This window comes from Narcine bancroftii, chromosome 2, assembly GCF_036971445.1.
Source record: "Narcine bancroftii isolate sNarBan1 chromosome 2, sNarBan1.hap1, whole genome shotgun sequence".
Lineage (NCBI taxonomy): Eukaryota > Metazoa > Chordata > Chondrichthyes > Torpediniformes > Narcinidae > Narcine > Narcine bancroftii.
In genome coordinates, this window is record NC_091470.1 from 17,362,886 (window position 1) to 17,386,096 (window position 23,211).

The 23,211-nt window shown below is 42.7% G+C and overlaps 1 protein-coding gene across 23 annotated transcripts in view; it reads right to left on the minus strand.

Annotated features, from left to right (window-relative positions):
• Positions 1-23,211, minus strand: part of LOC138753237 (neurexin-3-like) — a 2,173,925-nt gene that overhangs the window by 913,368 nt on the left and 1,237,346 nt on the right. The window lies entirely within an intron of this gene.

The following is a 23,211-nucleotide window of genomic DNA, read 5'->3' on the forward strand; positions in this document are numbered from 1 at the left end:
TACAAATGTTTAAAATTGGTGCCCCTAGTGGTTAATTCACCAATCATGCAACAGGCAAATTCTTTTATCCGGCATCTACCAGTCCCCAATTTGCTGTAATTACGCCGTGCCATCAAGGACTGATGAAACAGAAATCATGTTTGTAAAGCAACCAGTGGATATGGTTGCATTAGGTTCCACACAGGAGGTTCAACAACAATATTAAAGTTTGTGACGTCGGGAATAACACACAATCGTGGATTGAGAGATGCCAAACAGATAGGGCGGCATATAACAAGGGTTGGGAGTTCCAACATTTTCTTTCCACTCACATTCCACTTTAAGCAATCCAAGTGAATTTGAGGTCAGGGTGAAAGTTAGTAGACAAAGTCAACCAACTCATCATGGGGGCACGAGACAGCAACAATGAAGCGAAGAGAGAGTTGTGAAGCCTTGCTTGTGTAAGCTTGTGGCATGGATTACTCCACATAGACAAAAAAAAGAGGCAGGTATAGTTGTGGCCCATGCGGGTACTCACGGTAATGCTTTGACTTGGAGAAAGTGGGATGAGCCAAAGGAGGCTATTGAAGGTTAGAACAAGTTCTGCCAGGTGGAGCAAGATGGAGGTGGGGGCCTGGTTGGGTCTGTTGTTGAGAAAGAAATGAAGGGCTTTGAGAACTTCAGAATGGGGGAATGGAGGTGTATCAAGATTGGATGCCCAAAGAGAAAATGAGGGAATTGGAAGTTATTGAAGTGATGGAGGGCATGTGAGGCATCATGGATTTAGGACTGGATCAGGGGGACAAAATAGAGTCGGAGTATGATGATACCAGTTTGGTGGGGCAAGAGCATGTGGAAATAATAGGTCTCTTTGGACAATTAGGTTTGTGGATCTTGGGTAGGAGACAGAACTGGGAAACAATGAGGTTGGAGGATTTGGAAAGGAGATGGCTGAAAGTGATAAGGAAAGAGATGGTGGCTTAATATTTCTTGGTGGGGTCTGTTCAAAGGATAAGTGAGAGGAGGTGTCTGAAAGTTGTCGTCTGGCCTCGGCAAGGTAGAAGTCTGTGCACCAGACCATAGCAGCATCATCTTTATCTGTGGGTTTGATAGTGTGGCTGAGATTGTTGTGGAGAGAGTAGAGGGCAGTGTTTTCTGAGGGGGTGAGACTGGAAGAAGAGACCAAGTGGTAAAGTCAAGATGGTTCAGGCCTAAGCAGCAGTTGGAAATAGAGAGATCCAAAAGGAATAATAGGGCCAGACAAGAAGAAGAAAAAGGTTTATGGTGGTAAAAGGGGGTCTTCAGTGGGGGGGGGGGGGTGAGGGGAATGGAGAATACTGGTTGAAATAGGCACGAAGATGGAGAAGACTGAAGATTTTGGCATCGTGGCGTGCACGGAACTCATTGTGTGTGGGGAAAGGGGACAAAGGTAAGGTCTCTACTGAGGTGTTCTGTCTCAGAGAGGGAACATCCGAGGAGATAAGAAAGACCTAGAAGAGTGTGGGTTCGCGGGGTGGAGAATGTCAAGAGGAGGAGGGTTGGGAGTTCAAGGGGGGAAGATGGAGGATTGGGAGGGTCAGAGGGGAGTTGGGGGAGAGGTGAGAGAGTGAACAGGGTAGGGTGGTGGGACAAAAGGGGGACCTCAAAGGAGAAGAAAGGCATGAGGAGTAGGGAGAGGTGTGGGGAAGTAGAAAAAGGGAAGGAGTGGTGATGGGGAGGAAGGGTTAGTGAGTTCCAGCAGCAGAGGTATCCGAGTTATCAGTTTGGACAAGGCCGAGGTCGGGATGGGAACTGGGATGGGAACAAGGATGCCAGATCGTGGGAGTAAGTACCTGCATCGGAAGTGATGGTCTCGTGGGAGTTGGAGGCAACAGGGGTTCCAGCCTGTGGACAGTCGGGACTAGGGTCAGTAGCAGAAGCATCATCAGCTTCATCCTGTGATTCCTGGGGCTGGGGTCCTTGGCAGAGGCATCTGAGGGTGAGGGTGGTCAGGGTGAGCAGCGGAGATGCCAGGAACTCTGGACCATGGCCGGCTGAGGCTGGGGTCAACAGCAGATGTGTCGGGTGTTCCAGCACTTGGGAAAATGGGAGCTTGCAGCGGAGACACTGGGGTCTCCGGGCCAGGTCCGAGGTACAGACCCGTGCCAGAGATTGCAGAGGCAGCAAATCTCTGAGAAGACGTGATTCCCATCCTTGATGGAGATCAGGTAAGAGTGAAACTGCTGGATGCTCAAAGAAACAGCAGGTCTTATGTAACAGAATAGGCTGGGACTCCATTCTCTACCCTTTATAACAATAAGGTGACTTCTTGGAGGGCTCAACATATTAGACATGGCAAGACGTTTTTATTTGGCCGAGGAATCTAGAACAAGGGGTCACAATTTAAGGTTAAAGATTGGAATGAAATGATGGTAAGTATTTGGAATTCTCTCTCCTGAAGGGCTGAGAAGATTCTGTCATTGTTTGCAGTCAGAACAGAGACAGACTGTGCTAGTGAATGATGCAACAGGCTTGAGGAACCAAGTGGCTTATATACCTGCTCCTGTTTCTTACACTGACGAGCATAAGACAAGTATGCAGAGGTTCCCTCTACACGTGCACACACATGCCCGCACTTTGCAACCAGCGCACAAAAGAAATGAACGTGCACACAAAAGGTTATTTAATGTAGTCATTAATAGTTATTCTATTGAGTGAAAATAATCTCTTAGCTAATTTTCTGTTAACTAGTTCGTCGGGGGTTAAACAAATAGTTCATCATACTTGTATTACATTAAAACATGCCAGATCAGTTTATTAGCCATGAGAGATAGGCTGCGCCAAAATTATCTTGAAACAATTTCAAATTTACACTTGTACAAGCATTAAGTGCGCATGTACTTTTGTCACAGGAAACAAATTATCACAATCTAAGATTTTTGTGCTCACTGACGACTAAAAATTAGAGGGAACATTGCAAGTAAGAAGAGCAGATTAGTGAACAAGTTGCATTTTTAATGTTTCAGTTGCTTTGTGGTGTTCATTAACAATAATGCATGTTTCTTACAGTAAGACCCCTGGGATTCAAGTAACCGGCAGCCCCAAGCAACCAGCAAAAAAAAATCGCAGAAAATAAACAGGTAAAAAGTACAAATGTTTCAAGCAACCAGAAAACTTGCACATCCGGCATCTACTGATCCCCATAGCTGTCCGATACCAGGGGTTTTTACTGTATTTTAATTCTAGATGAATAAATTGGAGTATTAACTGACATTCAATTTCACAGCTGCTATATTATGTTTCTGGATGTTCGACTGGACTTGTGAATCCATTGTACCTTCAGTCTGTCAGTGAAACACCCTTCCACATTTCATGATTTAATCACCAATTTGACTCGCTAATTTAAGACGCCACTACTTAAAATGGCTGGAACTTGTCTTGACCAAGCATCCCATTCCAGAGAATGCATTTCCTCTCACGGCTTCTCCATGTGGGGGAAGAAAAGCTCCTCAGAGATTGCTCATCCGTTGGAGTTGGATTATCCCAGTCCAGATTTTGCTGGAACAATCTGATTGTACTGTTAATTAGTTTTTTTTTAAAAACAAAATCACACTTGTTCAGTGGATGAAAAGGTGCAAATTAGGTCACACATCAGACAAACTCTGGCTCAGCTTTCAACGCCTACACCAAAAAATGTATCAAAAATGCTATATTTTTATTATGTGATCCACAGCTCAGATTTTTAAGGCACAGAGAGCTCCATGCTGATAGCACAGCAAAGCATCTGAGGTAGAGAAAGGAATCACAGCAAGTGGGAAAACTGCGGGGGCAAATTGTGAATTTCATCTTTTTTAAAACATCTCTCAATCATCATTTCAAAAATATGAAAACTGTGAACCATGTTCTGTGGGGTCACAACATTCGCAGAATTCAAAGGGCATTTCTGGTATTTAAATGTTGAATATCCTGCCTCATTTGTATACCTGTATTGTATTATCAGGAATGAAATGAAGCTGAATGAAAATGTTTGTTCTAACCGAATAACACTTTCACAGAGAAAAATGACTTAGATCCTGCTGCCTTGGTCTATCATTCGCTGACAGTATTTCTATTTGTGCCAATCTTGCTTTAAGATTCCAGTGTGTTTGGTCCCTCCCTTTCTTTATCATTTTCTCTAGCCTATAATCAAGTGGATGCACTCCTTCATTTCTGGTTCCTCATAGTTTTTTAATTACTGGTGGTCATAATATTGACTGTCCTAAAGGTCTGAGGATCTCTGAGGAACCTCGGTGACTCTTTACTTCTTTCCTCCTCTGGCCAAACCTTTTTTTCACTTTCTCTCTTATTTCATGGATGTGAACTGTTTAGAAGCCTACAGACAAAATGAAGGCAAATGGGTCTCGCCCAGAACGCCAACTGGATCAGTGCTGTCAAGATGGGCAGAAGGGCCTGCTCTCTACTGCAAGTCTATGACTCTAACCATATATAATACATGGCAATAGTCCCGTGAAGTGCCTTGGGCCATTTTACTGCACTACAGACGCATATCAATTGGCCAAAAAAAGTACCGCAACCGAAGACTGGGAGCAGTTCAAGATGCACCAAAGGAGGACAAAGGGATTAATCAAGAGAGCAAAAATAAATTACGAAAGTAAGCTTGCGGCAAATATAAAAACCAACTGCAAAAGCTTTTATAAATATGTCAAGAGGAAAAGATTGGTGAAATCCAGAGTAGGTCCCTTGCAGTCAGAATCAGGGGAATATATAATGGGGAATAAGGAAATGGCAGACTAATTAAATTCTTACTTTAGTTCTGTTATTACAAGAGAGGACACAAATAACCTCCCAAGGATGTTGGGAAACATAGAGACTAATGCAAGGGAGGAACTGAAAGAAATCAGTATCTCTAAGGACATGGTCTTGGGGAAATTGATGGGATTGAAGGCAGATAAATCCCAAGGGCCTGATAATCTACATCCTAGGGTACTCAAGGAAGTGGCCATTCAGATAGCAGATGCTTTAAGAATTATTTTCCAGAACTCGATAGACTCAGGATCAGTACCCATGGATTGGAGGGTAGCTAATGTTACCCCACTATTTAAAAAGGGGGGTAGAGAAAAAGCGGGGAATTGTAGGCCGGTGAGCCTTACATCAGTAGTGGGCAAAATGATGGAATCCATTATTAAGGGTGTAATAGCGGAGCATATGACTAGCAGAGAAGGGATCGGACAGAGTCAACATGGATTTACAAAAGGTAAATCGTGCTTGACAAATCTATTGGAATTCTTTGAGATGGTGACAGGTAAAATAGATGGGGGAGAGCCAGTGGATGTGGTGTACCTGGACTTCCAAAAGGTCTTCGATAAGGTCCCGCATAAATGACTGGCTTCCAAAATCAAGGCTCATGGGATTGGGGGCAAAGTATTGATGTGCATTGAGAACTGGTTGGCAGGTAGAAGACAGAGAGTTGGGATAAATAGCTCGTTTTCTGAGTGGCAGGCGGTGACCAGTGGGGTGCCACAGGGATCTGTACTGGGACCCCAGCTGTTCACAATTTACATTAATGATCTGGATGAGCAGGATTGGATGTAATATCTCCAAATTTGCAGATGACACTAAGCTAGGAGGGGTTGTGTGCACAGAAGAGGGGGTCAGGAAACTCCAGTGTGATTTGGATAAATTGAGGGACTGGGCAGATCCATGGCAAATGCACTACAATGTGGATCAATGTGAGGTTATCCACTTTGGTAATACAAACCGGAGGGCAGATTACTATTTGAATGGCAATAGATTAAGAGATGGGGAAGTGCAGAGAGACCTAGGGGTACTTGTACACCAGTCTCTGAAGGCGAGCATGCAGGTACAGCAGGCGGTTAAAAAGGCAAATGGTATGTTGGCCTTCATATCAAGAGGGTTTGAGTATAGGAACAAGGATACCTTACTGCAGCTGTACAGGGCCTTGGTGAGACCCCACCTGGAGTATTGTGTGCAGGTTTGGTCACCTTATTTAAGGAAGGATGTTCTTGCAATGGAGGGAGTGCAGAGGCGATTCACCAGGCTGATACCTGGAATGGCAGGAATGACTTATGAGGAAAGATTGCGCAAATTGGGATTGTACTCGCTGGAGTTTAGAAGATTGAGAGGGGATCTCATAGAGACCTATAAAATTCTGGTAGGACTGGACAGAATGGATGCAGATGGGATGTTTCCAATGGTGGGAAAATCCAGAATCCGGGGCCACGGTTTGAGGATAATAGACAAACCATTTAGGACCGAGATGAGGAGGCATTTCTTGACCCAGAGGGTGGTGAATCTGTGGAATTCATTGCCACAGAGGGCAGTAGAGGCAGGTTCATTAAATATATTTAAGAGGGAATTGGATCTATTTCTTCAGTATAAGGGTATTAAAGGTTACGGAGAGAAGGCGGGGACCGGGTACTGAACTTTAAGATCAGCCATGGTCTCGTTGAATGGCGGAGCAGGCTCGAAGGGTCGAATGACCTACTCCTGCTCCTATCTTCTATGTTTCGATGTTGCTATGTCCATGTCCTATCAACTCTGATAAATATTTATCTGGTCAAAAGGGTGGCCCTCACAGCTCCGGTGGCCCAGGTTCAATTTTGTCCTCTGCTGCTGCCACTGTGGAGTTTGCATGATCACCCTGTGACTCCAGAATGCTTTGGTTTCCTCCCATATGTATTGGCTGTAACAACTGGCCACTGTAAATTGCCGCATGAGGTACCTAGGGAATTCAATGGGGTCTTAGTAAGCAAATATGAGAGAAAAGGTTCCAGGGTTTTAAGTGGCAGGAGAGGATTGTGATGTGAACTAGTATAAATTTGAGGGACTGAATAACCTCATTTTCTGTTTTTGAAGAACATTTTTTGAAAGTCACTTAGTTTTTGAGCATCATCTCACATCAAGAAACTTGACCTGATGTGCCACATGAGCACAATGAATGCAAGAACACTAGAAGCTGATTGGATGAGCAATGTTACAAAGGGCTGAAGCATTAAATGGAGTTGCCTTTGTTGGAGAGACACATCAGAAGTTTCATTGATTGAACAGAAAGAAAAGAGAAAAGACTTGTGTTTTGGGAACTGGAACTGTTTGCAGATCACATATTTACTGATTTCAGACTTATTGTCAGAGTACATACATGACATAACATACAACCCTGAGATTCTTAGTCCTGCGGGCGCGGCAGAATCACCACTTGTTGGTCGTGCAAAAAAAAAATGTACACAGCGTAAACATGTAAACACATAAAGAACTATGAACCGATAATGAATGTAAACAAACTAACTGCGCAATACAGAGAGAATTTTTAAATTAGACCGTATGACCATAAAACATTGGAGCAGAATTAGGCTATTCAGCCCACTGAGTCTGCCCCACTGTTTAATCATGAGCTGATCCTTTTTTCCCACTCAGCCCCACCGCCTGACCTTCTCCCCATAACCTTTGACTCCCTGGCGAAACAAGAATCTATCAATTTCTGTCTTAACTACGGCTAATGAGCTGGCCTCCACAACCGCCTGTGGCAACAAATTCCACAAATTTACCACCCTCTGACTAAAGAAATTCCAAAGTATCTCTGTTCTAAATGGTCACCCTTTAATCCTGAAGTTGTTGCCTCTAGTCCTTTGGTCAAACTTGAGCCAGACCCTCTGAGGAGAGAAATGCATCAATGGACAAGGGCAGAATGCCAGGGTGAGTTATTGGACCCCCGACACTATTCTAATTTTTGTTGACGCACTAGAAATGGGTGTTATCTTGGCGTTTGAATAATTTGAATATGTTTTTGATTCACAACTCGAATTTGTGCAATTAATATTCAGACTTGAATCCAGGAATAGAATTTTGGTTCAATGAGATCATGCACTGGTAAAAAGGAAAATAAAAATCCGCCTGGAAGTTTGTAGAGCCTGTCATGCTCAGACAACATGAATGATCCAAACTCAAAAGACAGATGAATTAAAATTTGACAAGAATGACACTTTGTAGACAATAGAACGAGTTGAAAATAGTAATTTAAATGATGGCTACATAATCTGTAATAGAAAACTGTAAAGCAGTTGCAGGGTGTCAACAGGAGGATGCCTCTTCACGTCAGAAGGATTTGGGTTCCATCTCACATAAATTCAGAAACCTCATGGACAGCAGCAATTCATCAAGTAGTAAAACACGGAAAACTGCAGACACCGTGGTTGAAGTAAAAAGTAGCAATTCATCAAGTTGCTTGCATGAAGAAGTAGAGGGATGTGTCATTAAAAGTTTGCAAATGATATGAAGGTTGGAGCTGTGGTGGATAGTGTTGAAGGTTTTGCAGGTTACAACGGGATACAGGCAGGATGCAGAGTTGGGCAGAAAGGTGGCAGGTGGAGTTCAATCTGAATAAGTGTGAAGGTCAAATGTGGAGGCAGAGTACATGGTAGGATACTTAACAGTGGGGAAGAACGGAAGGATCTTGGGGTCCAAATCCAAATAGATCTCTCAAGGTTACCATGCAGGTTGATAGGATAGTTAAGAAGGCCAATGGTCTGCTGGGCTTCATTATACAGGGAATGAGTTCAGGAGTCATGAGGAAATGTTGCAGCTCTAAATCTCTGGTGAAACCATTCTTAGAATATTATGTTCAGTTCTGGCCACCTCATTACAGGAGATATGTGGAAGCTATGGAGAGGGTGCAGAGGAGATTAACCAGGATGTTGGCTGGATTGGAAGCTATCTCATGAAGCAAGGTGAGCAGAGGGCTTTTCTCTTTGGAGCAAAGAAGGGCATCAAGTGACTTAATAGAGGTCTACAAGTTATGAGAGGCATGGATAATGGACAGTCAGCACCTTTTTCCCAGGGTGGGAGTAGCAAACATATGTACAAAGTGAAGTGAGGAAAGTTCAGGGGAGAAATAAGAGAAAGTTTTTTTTTTATATACAGAGCATTGTGGGTGCCTGGAATGTCTTGCCAGGGATGGCGATGGAGGCATTAAGAGATTCTTAGAATGGCACATGGATGAAAGAAAAATAGAGGGTCATGAGGTAGAGAAGGTTTAGTCTTTTTTTTGGAGGTATGGGTCAGCACAACATCATGGGCTGAAGGGCCAGTACTGTGCTATAATGTTCTAAGTTGTGAGATGCCTTGAGGGCCACCGGGGACGGGGATTGATCTGCAGGTTGGAAGCACCTTGTAAATTCCCAATTCCAATTCACAGATGAAACCAGAAAATCAACACCAACAGGCCAGCAGGAACCAACAGGCCATTTGCTTGGTTTTAATTGTGAAATTCTAAATTATAATGCCAAACATCGTTTTAAAAAAAAAGGACAAATAATTTCAGGATTTTCAGCTTACAGGTATATAAATACACATTTGGCAAAAAGTATTGCTACTAACATCTGCCTGCCTCTGGAAATTATGATTAATGCAAAAAGTCAGTAATAAACAGTGAGATGTTAATATATTCACAGCATCATAATGTTTCATGTATTGCAGAGTTTGCAGCCAGAATTAGTGAATAAACATAAATAGTGAACGAGATGAGATTCCTCGTCAGTCCCACTGGTTGTCAACAATAGAAGAAGGCAACGAGTGACATTTCAAAAAAAGGAGACATGGTGAAGGCAGACAGATGGGGCTGAGATCAATCAATTAAGAAACGTTTGCTGATACAAAATAACTCGCATGGGTTAGAAAAGTTACTCAATCTTGGGTTTCGCCGTATTGTGCAGTGGTGATTTGAACACATATGTAAAAGGAAGTGATGGAGAGATAAAAGACATTAAAATATTCCACTACACATCCGTCATAATCCTGTTTACACAGATACATGGACTGATCAGTGTTTCCTGGCCTTTCAATTTCTACACTGGGTATTTCTTTTCACAGTGCAAAGCCAATCATAATGAATGGTTAATCTGCAGGATCTTTATTTTCAAACGAGTTGTAGCTGTGTCACTTTAATGGAAAAGAAGCATGAAAGAGCAAATGTACTGAGATGATGGGGATTTACCAAAATTAGTCATGTTATAGTCAAGGATTTTGGACCAATTTTTCAGGTCAAATACGGGTGGGGGGGGGGGGGGTCAACTTTTACATGGGTCATGGTTTTGATCGCGGCAAGTATCTGCGTCGTTAAAAGTCGTTGAGAGCTTGAATGGTCGGGACCGGGTGGTAATTCTGCATTTGGCACATCGGGAGCTCAGATGGACAAGTGGCTGGGGCCAAGGACAGAGTATGTAGCCGGAACATCGGGACCTCCGGTGGGTGGGTGGGTGGCCAGGGTAGAGTCCGCGGTCAGGGTGTCAGGAGCTCTGGTGGGAGGGAAAAACAGGGCGAGGATCCACAGTCGGGCATCGGGAGCTGTGGTAAGCAGGCAGCCAGGGAGAGGATCCGCGGTCATGGCATCGGGATCTCAGATGGGCAGTTGGCCAATGCGAAGATCCGCAGTTGGGGCATTGGGTGCTCGGATGGGCAGGCAGCCAAGCTGAGGGTTAGATGTCAGAGCATTGGGTGCTTCGATAAGCGGGCGGATGGCACCAAAAATAGGGGGGGGGGGGTCAACTTTTACACAGGATATACGGAACATATGCAATTTTGGGGCCAAAAAAGGGGGGGGGAAGGGTCGACTATTACACGAGATCGCCTATTACATGAATATATAGATTTTTAACTTATTAATAATATTTTGGTAATTCTATCCCATTTCTCACAGGACATCAACCTTTCCACCTTGCCGTGAACTGATCCAATGACAATTTGCCTGGGTTCGGCCCCACATTAAATGCTACAATGGGTATTTAGTGATGCAATATGGTGAAAGTAAGAGTGAGAAGATCATCATACTTGACAATCCTGCAACAGATTGTACTCACGAGTCCTTAGGTCTTTGGTCCTCGTTACTCCAGGATGCAATCAAGTTCTTACTGAATGTGATTTCACCTTATTTCATTATCAGTTTAAGTAAGTAGCCTATTATTAGAGCATCTGCAATGAACAAGTAATTTATCTTTAAAAATATAATGTCATAAACCATGGATGTTACCAAGAATAATACAGTCAACACTTTTCCTGAGAAATCTGACTGAGTTCTGAAACATGGGGTTGTCAAATTGGGTTCTGAAGCACATGGTGAGCGAACCAATCCAAAGAGCAAACAGATTTGATCTTGCCCTCAACTATCAGCTGGAATAGCCCAAAGGAGATTCAGTCCTGCCTGCACACTGAGAACACCCAGTCTGTAACTATCTAGAAACTCAAAACTGACCATTCAGAAAGGGCCATGGGAATTATATTCCACCAGGATCTGTCATGGTCAGCACAGCATCTGACATTGTCAGCAAGTCAGACAATTGGCTTTGGTTTACCAAGGAGTGCAAAAGAGCCCACAAGAGGCAGCACAAGGCCAAGTTATTAATGAAGTGCCAACATGCAAACGTGCTGGAGAAACTCCGCAGGTCATGCAGCATTGCCAGGAAGCAAAAGGCAGTCGACATTTAAGTCCGAGCCCTTCTTCGGGAGTGTTGAAAATCAGACAGAGGCCTGAATAAAGGTGGGTGGGTTTGAAAGGGAGAGGAACATAGGTAAGAAGTAATAGGTGAATCCAGTTGGGAGGGTAGAAAAGAAAGGGGGAGGTGGAGAGGGCAGAGTGCCAAAGAAATAGGAAGGGAAGGGGGTGGGAGCTGGAGAGAGTGAATGGGGTTACCTTCAGACGGTGGCTAGACTGGTGAAGTTGTTGTAATTCTCAACTACAAATGGGGTTAGGCAATGGGTGTGCCCATGAATAAGTAAAATGAGACTGAATATACATATTCTTTTGAAAAGAACGAATAATTCATGTATTCACAGCTCATTTACTCACAGGTTTCTGAGGGACACCTATTTTCTCAAAGGAGATGATCATATCACATGATGTTGAATCCATGTCTTGACTCCACACAGTGGAAAATTTTGTTATCTCTTCTGGATTAGCTTCCAGAATGCAATCATTCTCAAAATTCCCTGGTAAATCTCTTTTAATTAAATGTCTTAAATGTAAACTTCTAATTTTATCTCTTATTTCCACAAGGCATGCACTGCTTCAAGTATCATTCGACCATCCCGTTTCTGAATGTCAGGCTTACAGGGTGGTGTATCATACAGTCTCTATCATATTGTTTCTCAACAGATCCTGGCCGAACTAAATTCAAACATGTCTTCCATACAAAAGTTTTGCCTATCATGGAGGGTTCTGCCATTCTAAAGCTTAGCAAAGAGTCGGCGAATCAATATTTCTCTGTTAAAATTGTACATGCTTGCTGAGATTTTTAGGGCCTCTGAGAACTCTTGTTGCTCACTCAGCTGCACCAATTAATTGTGTTTGAAATGGTGAAATAGCAGCGAAACTCCTCTTGTTCTGCACAGCTAAACTGAAACGAAGAAACAGAGGAGTGTTATTGGTGACGTTCTGGTAAGTCATGGTATGGAGGAGCAACTCTTAATATTCTGTCTGGACACTCTCCAACTAGATGGTGTTGCACGTCAAATGACTCAAAGACTTGCTGACTCAAACCAAGGCTTTTATTAACAAAAGACTGGAGCGTAGTACATGGAGGTCGACCAGTCCAGACTGACCTAGGTCTGGTTAGGACCTGCCAGTCGGCATGGCTACGGCTCTCAGCCAATCACTATTACTATATGTAAATATATACATTGGTGCTAGTATCCCAAACTATCACAGATGGCATTAACTGGTTTCTGGAAGACTACTCCCCCTTTGCCTTCTCTTCCTTTCCTCCACCTATTCACCCACTTCTCTCTCCATTCACAGATCCATCCCCCTCCCCCTGTTTTCTCTTGTGCCCTCTTTCCCTTATCTACCTTATTACCCCTTGGCTATGAGGCTGTGCTCCTCACCCTACCTCTCATTTCCCCTCCTCCCCACCATTTTATTCAGATGCCTGTCAACACTTGGCTCTATAAAGGACATTATTTGACCTGCTGAGTTTGTACAGCATTGTGTTTTTACTTCAACCACGGTGTCTACAGATTTCAGTGTTTTACCTCGACAACATTTTGCTCATACATTGATGTTGGGCTCAAGTCTGAAACATTGGTTATGTATTTTCACCTTTGCTATATAAAGTGTGCTGTTTGACCTCCTGAGTTTTTCCTTCATGGCACAAGAAAATGGGTTTTTATGGTTTGGTTGTACATGCTGCTGTTTTACTAGAAGATATTTCGCCTGGATCCATTTTAATTGACTCTCTCTGAGAACTAAGCAGTTATTAATTCCTTTCTCACAATGGTTCTCACTGAAAATATTGCCGTGGCCTTTTCCATCTCTGGAAAGGTGTTTTCATTTTGTATTTTTGACAGGTAATATCCTTAGCTACTGGATCCAACTCTTTATGGACTGCAGGCCAATTTATAAAATGCATGTTTATTGCCTTCATGCTCAAGAAAGTAGAATATTCAAGTGTGAAGATCTTAGAACATAGCACAGGAAACAGGCCCTTTGGTCCACAATGTCTGAGGGGAATATGATGCCTAAGTTAAATCTCTTCTGCCTGGACATGATCCACATTGTTCTGCATGTGTCTGTCTGAAATGTTTCTCCTCTTTATACATGATATGGCATCCCTGTGTTCCCTTTCAAAATAACACTCTTCCATCAATAATTTACAGTATATTGTTCTCAAGTCTGTATCGCAGCATTTCTGAGTTTCATTTTATCCTTTTTAAGGTTGTATTCTCAATAAGTACCACTGTTAAAGCGGACAAACGAATGCAAATAAGGCTACAAATAAGGCTAAAAATTTCACCGTACTTTACTGTTGCATTACAAAGCTTGAGAACTCTGTTACAGCAGGAAGCACTGCAACATGCAGCTAGTCTCACCAAAAGGTTGCATAATTATACTAACAAATCCACAACTGTCCAGATCATTCAAACAGATTTTCACAATCGTTTATCTATATAAGTACATGCTTCTGAGGAGGTATCTTAGGATTCATGACAGCAGGTTGTGTCCTTTACCCAGTGGTTAATAGTCTTTTGCTGTCTTTGCCAAATAGTGAGATTTCTTCACAATCAGCTTTAGCCTTTCTGAAACGCAAACATGAAACGTGGAAGTCCACAGACATCGTGGTTGAAGTAAAAACATAATGCTGGAGAAACTCAGCAAGTCAAACAATGTTCTTTATACAGCAAAGATAGCAAGGTAAATGACAAAAGGTTGAGCCCTGCATCAAGGAATCGCCAAAGGTGGCTTTGAGGGTGCAGCTATCGGGAAGGCAAATGGACTGTTGGACTTTATTGCTAGAGGGATTGAACTTAGGGGCAGGGAGATTATGCTGCAACTGGACAAGGTCCTGGGGAGGCCGCATCTGGAGAACTGCGTGCAGTTCCGTTCTCCTCACTTGAGGAATGATGAGGCTTTGTAGGTGATGCAGGGTAAGTTCACCAGGTTGATTCCAGAGATAAGAGGGTTAGCCTGAGAGAAGAGATTGAGTTGCTAGGGCTATACTCCCTTGAATTAGAAGAATGAGATGGGGGTCTTATAGAAATGCATTCAATTGTGAAAGGCATAGATAAGTCAGTGGTAGGTAAATTGTTTCCATTGGTAGCGGAGACTAGATATGTTATGTAGGACTATCCCTTATTGTACTCCTGAGACTCAGTGAACCCTGGCGCCCCGGGCTCACCCCCGAGATGGCATTCACTCACTTTGGTGCCCAGGAGGAATAATTTCTCCTCATCCAGAACTAGGAAATATAGCCTCAAGTTTCAGGGTAGTAGATTTAGGATGGAGATGAGGAGGATAATTTGCCACCCATTGAAAAAGTAGTGGAGATGACCTCAGTAAATATATTTAAGACAAAGTTAGGCAGGTTTTTACAAAGTAGAGGAATTAAAGGATATGGTGAAAAGGTGGGTAGGTGGAGATGACTCTATCATCAAAGTGAGCCATGATCCCATTGAATGGCGGAGCAGGCTCGACGAGCCGGATGGCCGACCCATACTCCTAATTTTTTACGTTCTTATGAATCATCAACATACACAATGGAATCTGCTCTGCTTCTCAACTTTCTATCAACACTTTACGACTCACATCCTCATCATTCCCATTTGATGTTCTCTCGTCGATATTCATTGTTGAAACCAAACAAAAAGTCATTTTCCCCAGACTCTTGCCATCTTATCTCTGAATACTCTCACAGTAACCTTGGCAACATATCTGCAATCACATTTTGTTGTGAACTTTTACATTCAATTATTGCAATCATATTGACATTTTGCATAGTCCACCATTGCTTTCTTGATGGACCCATTGCCCACTTGCGACCAAGAATTATGCATTAAGGGTTATGATCTGCAACCATAGTAAAACTCTACAAAATAGCAATTGATTATTTTTTTTTCACTCCATAGAAAATTCTAAAAGCCTTTTAAAAACTGAGCCACTACTCTCAATCTCTGTCAGTAGACATGATATGACGTGATTGGTTTTTATTGACCATTCTCCATCACATTATTGCTTAAATTCCCGATTCATAATTCATGCCCTTGAATGTTTCAACACAGATGTTGTATCTTTGTGAAAGAACAAAAACTTGCTTTCCAAACTCTTCTCTTGTAGGTGATTTGCCTTTTTCTGTTCTTTGCCCCAGCTCCACGTCTCACCTTTCTTCAGTAACCAATGTAATAGCACAAGCTTATTGGCTAAACGTGACACACGACGCTAGCATAGCAGTGCTCCATGTCTCAGAATGATCTAAGCTGTAAAATGCTTTCAGGTGTCCTTGCCATCGCAGCTGCTTCCATGTTCCCAATCTACTTGCGACTCTCCCGAGGAAGTCCTTCGGGACCAAGGATGGTTTGCTTCAACCTGGTTTTATTGGGGGCCAATGAAGCCATTGTGGGATATCAGGCAGCAGGATAGAGAGCGAGGGATGCAACTGAAGCTAGGAGTTAGCAAGGTGTGACAGGTGGGCCAGGTGTGCCACTGGTGCAGGATTTGGGAAGATCAGGAGCAGGACCAGGTTATTGACCCGGATCATGTATGCAACTGGAAGTGGAGCTGAGAATACAGATAAACAGGAAAATCTGCAGATGCTGTGAATGTAGTTTACATAAAAATGCTGGAGAAACTGGCAAGTCACACAACGTTCTTTATGCATCAAAGGTAAAGGTATATAAACAAAATTTTGGGCCAGAGCCCTTCATCAGGGTATGAGAAAAAATCAGGGAGGTACATGAATAAAATGTTGGGGGACAGGTAGGCAGGAGGAAGAGCACAGACCCACAGGCAAGAGGTCAGAGGTAGATATGGGTGGGAGGACACAAGAGATAAAAGATGAGATTAAACACCTTGGCTTCGAATTTCATACTGCAGATGTGTGTTTTAACCTCTTGCAGTTTGCTGTGGATGATGTCTATTACATCCACCACAGCAATTCACAGAAATCCCAGCCACGTGCTTCAGAAATTTAGCTCTCACTGCCACTCTTTGGCAAACTCAAGAGACATTGCTCATGCAAGGTCAAATGCACAACTCCATGATTAAAGCACAAAGAATCTCCTATTGCAATCGTTACTGTGAATGGCACCAACGTTGAAGTGAGAGGTGACACTTTTAATGAGACAATATACCCAGTGACAGCGTGGACTTTCGAGACCCAGCCCCAAATTTGTAGGTCTACACAATTTTTGATGGATTAGCATTAAAACATTAAATCCTGTAACTTTTCTATAATTTACCGAGACATTGGAATTTTACTTGTCATGGCATCAGAAGAAATGTAAACATAGAATACATTTCGAAACCCACTTCAGTGGGAACAAGGCTCTCTTACACTCTATAATAGCATCATGAAGGCATTCTCTCATCTCCATCATTTACCACAAATGTGCTTTGACATGAGAAAGGCACTTCCATGCGTATGAAGTGAAAGGATCACACATCTTTCATCGGCACCAAGTTTTCCAATGATCAAATCTAAACATCCATTTTACTTTTTGTTCCCTTTCTTCCTTAAAAAAGCCAGAGGGCGGTAGTTTTCTCTCAGAAACCGTGTAGCTATTTCTTGTATCCTTTTAGTTTATCTGAATACTCCTGTTTCTCACAGCACGTTGCTTTCTTTGGATTGAATTGAATTTTTGCCAAAGTTTGAAATCAGAGGAAGTGGGCACAGGATTTCAGACTCACCCGACAAATATCCATTAGCGGCCCAGACTCTTGGGCCGAAAGGGTCTGTTACTGTGCTGTATGACTTAGATACAGTGAGCAGTTAGACCACATGCAACCTCTTGTTCTTCGTGCGCACCTGCTTCATACCGATGCACCAATTTATTTACAAATACGACACTGGCAGGAAGATTGGAATTACAGTAGTTGAAAGTTACCCTTCACTTTATTAGTCTGCAGACATCGTGATTGAAGTTAAAACCCAAGGCTGGCGAAACTTAACAGGACGAATAAATGTGACTTACATAACAAAGATAAAATGTAGGCAGGTGACTGAATAAAGACTGGGGAAAGGGGAAGGAACGTGAGGGGAAGGAGTCCAGGTAAAAGGTGTTAATTGGATATGATAAGAGGAAAGGTGAGAATGGATTTTGGTTCTGTGAAAGGAGACAGAGGGGAAAGGGGTAAACGGGTTAGACACCTGCCTACATTTTGCTCATACCTTGATGCAGGCCTCAAACCCAAAATGTTAGTTCTGTCTCTTTATCTTTGCTATATAAAGGACACAGTTTGACCTGCTCAGTTTATCCAGCCTTGTGATTTTAACCATCAGTTTATTTTCCTTTCAGGGACTCAATGCGGGTGGATTTTGTGTGACCCGAGACCTCCAGATTTGAGACGCAGTCTTGCCAATGGATGCCAAGGATGGAATGGATGCGTGCATGTGGAATTTCTCCAGCTGTTTGCAGTGACGTCAGGACTGAGTCCAGGTCTTAAATCAATATAGGATGTGATGGGTGGGCCACATCACCATAATGGGTGACCACTGTATGCTTCACCAGCAGCTCTATTGTGAACTGAAGACCGGAAGGAGAGCGCAAGGTCATCCACGCAAATGCTATAAAGATGCTGTGAAGGAAACCCTACGCTACTGCAGCATCCAGCCAAGGAAACTAGAAGGTGCGATTGTTGACAGATCCCGTTGGTGAGCCCTGTGGTATGAAGCCTACACCAGTTTTGAAGACAGGCGCTGCCAAAAACTGACGGAAAACCATGTCTGGCGTCACAAAGCAGCAGCCACGGTTCTTACGAAAATGACTTTCCAGTGCCCCCATTGTGCTAGACTCTGCGCTTCCACACAGCGACTGCAAAGTCATCTTCGTGTCCACAGATGAACTGCACAACAATGTGTCTTCTCCCAACCTAAGGACGACCAATATAATATAAAATCATATAACAATTTTCCTTGCACTATATTCCAGCTGCCTCTATTCTGATTCTTCTATATTTAAAAAAAACACGGAGGGAGATGTAAATCAGGCGTGCACTTCTCAAAAGAATGAACATTAAGTGCTTAGTTCCTTTGAAACAAACACAAGAATGACAATGAAGTAAATCTGAAGCTCCTCTGCCTGTTTGTAGAGTGTGCATTCCCCAATCCCCACTTGCATGCGATATTTATTTGACACATCTGTCACATTTCATCAATACATGATGCTGAGGTATGCATTATATAAAATATGGTTTCTTAGATTTAAACATCCAGGACACTTGAAGAGAAACAGCAGTATATATAACCTTAAGTGATCTCTTATTTCTCTCTCCATTTTTCTATGATTGGATGTGGGAGAGTCATTATTTTTAATGAGTGTTTTTTTTCACAATTCATTTGTTGGTTCTGATATGCCTATTCTCTTTTTTTCCAAATTGCAAATCGGGTCCCCGTTGTGACAATTGCACTTTGAAGGCTATTGTGAAAAACTGTTTTCATCAAAAAGAAAACAAAATATCTCAATGCTCAGGAACAGAGAAATGTTTAACCTTTCTCGATTTGTGTCCATTAAAGTCACCGCTGCTGCTGTGAGAGATCTGTCGCTGTGAGAGTTTTGTACCCTGGTAAGGTATCATCCAAAGACAAGCAGGTCTCTTCAGTGGGGAGTACGATGGCTTCCTGAGTCAAAAGGTTGCAGGGCCAATCAGCACCCTGGAGATGCGAGTGCCAAATCTAACTTGACTGCCATCATCATGTCAGCCTTCTAAAGGAGCTCTATAGAGAATGTCCTGGCCAACTGCATCACAGTGTGGTACGGTTGTTGCAGAGAAATGGATCGGAGGTCAATCCGCAGGGCCATAAGAGTGGGAGAGAGGATCACTGGAGACTCCCTCCAGCTCCCCATCGAAGTGATCTACTGGGATCGCTCTCTGAAGAGTGTGCGCAAAATCATTGAGGACCTCTTCCACCCCGCACACAGCATCTTTCAGCTGTTCCCATTGGGGAAGGGATACAGGAGGATCAGCGCCAGGACCGCCAGGCTGAGAAACAACTTCTTCCCACGGGCAGTGAGAGTGCTAAACGTCTAACCATCCAAGACTCTCAAATGTATGAAACAATATTTATTTATTTGGATAGATGAAATATTTGTCCTGCATATGTATTGTTTGTCTGTATGAGTGTTATGTCTGGTTGTGTGTCTGCATGTTTCGCACTAAGGACCGGAGAACGCTGTTTCGTCATATTTTACTGGTACAATCAGATGGCAATAAATTTGAATTGAGATTTCTGTGCACCGGAGGAGTACCACCATTCAGAAAAGATGTTAGAATTGAGGACCGAGCTGCTCACGTGGCTGGTTGTAAATACTTTCTCAATGAAGGAGAAGGGATAATCGCTGGCAACATGACCAATGATCATCCAGCAATCATTCTTTCTAAAACAGAGCCTCAAGTCAGCATGACACTGCTGCTTGTTGGATGGAATACTCAGGGGAGCTGGAGAAACTCAGCAGGTTACGCAGCATACAAAGAAAGTAAAAGGCAGTCAACATTTCAGTGAGATCTTGCTTTGCACAATTTGGCTGCTGGATTGTCTACATTAGAGGAGTGACCGGAGATGAATGAGAAAGGGTGTAAAAGACAATCGTGCACAAATATGCTGGAGAAACTCAGCAGGTCTCACAACATCCATAGGAAGTAAAGGGTGACCAATGTTTTGGGCCTGAGCCCTTCGACAACATTTGAGCAAAAAAAGGAGACAGGCACCTGAATGAAACAGAAGATGGGCAGATAGAGCAAAGACTTCTATCTATTATTAAGCAATGTTTGTGTTAAGATTCGAAGTAGTAGGAGGGTATTGTGAATAGTCCAGTTTATAACATGGTCTGTCTTTGCTCTCCAAATAAAGTGCTTATGAACAGCATACAACACAAAAATAAAATAGCCCTCAGAATGCTGACTGATCTCTGGCCATTGAGCCAGCTTTTCTCGAATGCTGCCTGACCCACTGAGTACCTCCAGCTTCTCTTTGTCCAGTCAAGATTCCAACAGCTGCAGTTTTTGTGCTGTGGGACCACCACTTCTTTGCCATTCACCTTGCATACTGAAATCAACTGTGCCCTCAGCACAGATCCCAGTGGTTCCTTCTGCAGCTTTTTCTATCATAGATAGAATTCTAGTCCACAGGAGCCCACCATACCTGAAAGAGCCATCTAATAACCATCTCCAGCCCGCCCTCCCCCATCACCCCAGGTCTTTTAAATCTCGCTATGGAACACACATGCATGTGACGTCAGATAACAGCTTTGTATTGTGGGACAGAGTAGAACCATTTTAGATTAAATAAAGAACACAAAGGATTAATTATGTGAGTGTGTTCTACAGTGGAAGGAATATACAAATAAATGTTATCCCACACTCCAAATGTCGGAGAGGGAGAACAGAAGATTTTAAACTGAAACTACAATGACCTTGAGCTGACAAAGCTCATTCACAGGGAAACAAAGGAGAAGCCAAAAATGGCAGAAGGACGTTTTGAAAAGTACAAGGGATCAGAAAACTGGGATGAGTGTGTTGAAAAGATTCAGTTTGTTCTGTCCCATCTGGGGAATGAGAGATACAGAGGGCAATTGAAGAAAACAGGCAATATTTTGAAGTCTGATAAAATCCTTAGCTGCACCCACAAAGCCCAGGGCTTTGTGGGCCCTAGAGGGAGGAAATCTGTCCCCAAGACCAATAGCGACAGCAGAAAGACACCAGTTTTAGACTAGAAAGCAGAAACCAGGTGAAACCGTGAACCAATATATGGCGGAATTGCATAGATTATTGAAAACCTATGAGTTTGGAATATTCTTAAATGAAACTTTAAGGGATATGTTGGTTATCCGTCTGGCTGACCACAAAGCTCAACAACGATTACTGAGTAAAAGACAATTAGGCATTCAAACTGCATGTGAAATAGCGCTGAGTTTTGAAATGGCCAACCACAACCAGGGGTTTATACAAGGAGAGCACCGTGAACATCAAATAAAGAAAATGGAACGCTGAGAATGTTTCCACTGCAGAAAAAGTGATCACAGTCTGGATAAATATTTCTTCAAAAAAATGAAATGTAACCTATGCTTCAAAGAGGGGTACATTAAGTCCAAATGTCCAAAGAGAAGGGAAAATAAGCAAAAAGAGTATCACCTCAAGAAGGGAAATCAGAAATCGAGAAATAAAACACTCAAGAAGGAAGAGGAAAGTTCTGACAGAAGTCCGAGCAATGACCCAAGTAGCTCCGAAGAGGACAAGGTGATGGAAGTGTTAATAATGTGACAAACCACAATTCGTAAATCTTGATTCCCATTAACATTAACAACGAACCAGTCAGATGGAACTGGACACTGGGGCCACAGTGGTCTTTAATGCCAAAGAACCTAAAAAAAAAAGAGTATTACTCAATCTCAAGGTGGGACAATCCGACATGGTATTGAAAACAGTCACCAGAGAGAAAATCAACGTACTGAGAAAATGCAAGGTAAACGTCGAATATAAGGGACCAACATCTAAAAGATTACCCTTTTACATCGTGGATACAAGAGACCAGCTTTGTATGGAAGAGATTGGATGTCATGAATTCAATTGGATTGGAAGGACATTAAGGCAATAAAAAATGTACAGAATGAGCCAGAACAAAAATAAAAAAAACTGGAGCAGGTATTCCAAAAGTACCAGATAGTATTTGGAAAAGACTTGGGGGAAAATCCAAGGAGTCCAGGCCAGAATGCACTTCAAACCAAGGATGGTTCCTTTTGCGATGAAAAGCGAATTGAAGCTGAGCTCAACAGACTAAAAACGAAGGAATCAATGAGAAACTGTGATTGGGCCACCCCAATAGTTCCTGTTAGAAAACCCAATGGGAAATTCAAATTTGTGGTGACTATAAGGTCATCATTAATCAACCTCTGCAATTACCCCAACATCCAATTCTCAGAACAGAAGATTTGTTTCAAACATTGAATGGTGGTAAGAAGTTCACAAAATTGAATTTATCACAGCATATCAGCAAAGTGAATTGGATTCTAAGTCGAGAAAATATGTGACAATCAATACTCACTTAGGATTGTTCACGTATACCAGAATGCCATATGGAATATTAGCAGCTCCTGCAATGTTTCATTCAATAATGGATGTTATTCAATAATGCATGGAATAAATGTGGGATGTTACCCACATTGCAGGTTGTGATGATGCGGAGCACCGGGCAAACCTGGGAAAAATACTAACGCGACTGAAGGAAGCCAAGAGCAGACTCTGTCAAGACCAATGTGAGTTCATGGTTCCGTAAACATACCCTCAGCTCAGTAACATATTTGGGATTTACAGTCGACATTGAAAAACACAACAGGTACCATAGCTGTCTGCAGGGCACCTTGCCCCACAAATTGAGCGGAATTACAGTCATTCTCAGGTTTGGTGGACCATTGTCGAAAATACATCTCCAACATGTCCAGATTGTCCAACCCGCTTAACCAACAGAAGGATCAACAATGGTGTTGGATCACAGAAAGAGAGAAAACTTTCAAGCAGTTGAAGAAAATTCTGACCACTAAAGATAATGTTCTCATTCGCCATGACCCAGGCAAAGAAGTGACCCTGGTGGTCGACGCATCATCTGTGGGTTTAGGAGCATTGTATTGGCACAGGTCACAGAAAAAGGAGAACCTAAGGCTTATGCTTCTCACTCTTTAACACCCTGTGAATGGAATTATGAATAGCTGGGAAAGGAAGGACTAGCCATAATTTTTGGTGTCAAAGGACTTCATCAATACCTA